We start from the raw sequence: 1942 nt of genomic DNA on the forward strand, positions 1-1942 counted from the left end.
TTTATCTCTCTCTCATTCTCTTCATCCCCTCCTCTTTCTAAGTCCCTGTTTGACTCTGATGCCCCTCCTCCCTGACTCGGCACATCTCACCATCATCTTCATCACTCTCTCTGTAACCCTGCCTTTCTCACTGTCTCTCTATCCAATCTCTCTTCTGTCATTTTCTACCCTTGTTTCCTTTTCTTTGTCCGATTATTGATAACTTAACCACAGATGCATACCTGGGATAGGAGAAAACAACACTCTGGGCTGCATTTCTTTACCCAATCACAATTAACTCTGAGAAAACTCTGCTGGATGACTCGAATCAGCCAGTTGAAGAACAACAGTGTTTCCTCTTGTTGAACGGAGATTCAGTTGAAAACCCAAGAAACACAAAGCTACAGTTAAATATATATGTACTGCTTAAAATATAACTCACTACCCAGCACCACTGGGAAAGGAAGGTTTTCAGCAACTCCAATGTTCAAAAGCTAAGGTTGCCCTTCAATGTCAGCTAGGGGTACGGTTTCTTATCACCATGTACACAGCACATAGGAATAGTCTCAAGGGTGCACATAACATTAGCTGGTACAAACTGCCTGTGAGTTACACAGCAGACTTTTGCCAAGGGGTAAACATGGACATCCATGCCGATTGGTGGTAATGCTATGGAAAAAGTCTGCAGGGCATTACTCTGGTAAGCGATAATAACAATCAACCGTGTTTCCAGCTTATCGTTGTATTGTATTCCGTGAACAGTTAACTTCATTTATTAGTGTATGTGGCATTTTCTTGTCCGGGATGCAAGTGTTTCACCAACACAAAATCCTTCTCGAGACTATTTAGCAGAGCCACCGTCTCTGCATCCTGAGTTTAGCGCCTTCCAGGTCTACTGTGATTGGCTTGTAGAAATGCCAAAAACACAGTGTTTTTTTCTCCTACTCCAGAACGCATCTGTGTAGCCAGACTTTACTATACATGGGACAAAGGGAAGGAAACAAGGGTAAATATAATAACAATGGAGTGTTTGGATAGAACAACAGTGTGAGAAGAAAGGTTACAGAGAGAGTGATGAAGATGATGGTGGGATGTGCAGAGGGAGCGAGGAGGAGCATCAGAGTCAAACAGGGACTGAAAAAGAGGAGGGGATGAAGAGAATGAGAAGATAGAGAGAAATCAGTTTATAATATTTATGGACAGGACATTGAGGCGTGGTTGGGGTGGGGTGGGGTTGCAGTTTGGTGGGCTCAGGATCTCATGGCTGCATTTTGCAGATGATTTGATCGTGCTGGCATGATCGGTCAGTGACCTTCAGCACTCACTGGATTGGTTCGCAGCAGAGTGTGAAGTGGCTGGGATGAGGATCGGCACCTCTAAATCTGAGGCCATAGTTCTCAACAATTCAATTCAATTCAATTTTATTTATAGTATCAACAGTGGCGAGGAAAAACTTCCTTTTAGGCAGAAACCTCGGTCAGACCCAGGCTCTTGGTAGGCGGTGTCTGACGGGCCGGTTGGGTTTAGAATTTTGTAGTAGTTCATGGCAGAACGCTGTGCGGCATTACAAGGCACAGCAGGACGTAGCTGGGCACTGCAGTGTAGCAGTTGAACATGGCATCACAGAACATGGAACATGGAGCAAAACCAAGGCAACAGCTGCTACCCTGATTTTGGAGCCTCTCTGATCCAAGGGAACATGCTGAGAAAAAAGAACATAAGGACTCCGGGGAATGACTCACCAGAGCTAGGTTAGTAACTAGCATTTCTGGGACATGGATGCACATAAATGAAGAGATGGAAAGATAGAGGAGAGAGGAGCTCAGTGTATCAAAATAAGTCCCAAGCTGTCTAAAACTATTATTACACTAAAACAAAGAGAGAGAAGGTAAAGAGAGCTCCAGCCCGGTCGGGCTAGAACTCTCCCCAACCCGATCGGGCTGTATGCCAAGTCTCCCTTTAG

General features: G+C 44.8%; 1 long non-coding RNA gene across 1 annotated transcript in view; it reads right to left on the reverse strand.

The window, feature by feature from the left end:
* LOC117952773 overlaps nucleotides 1-1750 on the reverse strand; it is a 21176-nt gene extending 19426 nt beyond the window's left edge. Inside the window, exons 1-2 of the long non-coding RNA XR_004658501.1 lie at nucleotides 1740-1750; nucleotides 1637-1641 (exon numbers count right to left, since the gene is read on the reverse strand). This is a non-coding gene — a long non-coding RNA (uncharacterized LOC117952773). The remainder of the gene's footprint in view (nucleotides 1-1636; nucleotides 1642-1739) is intronic.
* Nucleotides 1751-1942: the final 192 nt, after the last annotated feature.

Source organism: Etheostoma cragini, chromosome 11 (genome assembly GCF_013103735.1).
Source record: "Etheostoma cragini isolate CJK2018 chromosome 11, CSU_Ecrag_1.0, whole genome shotgun sequence".
NCBI lineage: Eukaryota > Metazoa > Chordata > Actinopteri > Perciformes > Percidae > Etheostoma > Etheostoma cragini.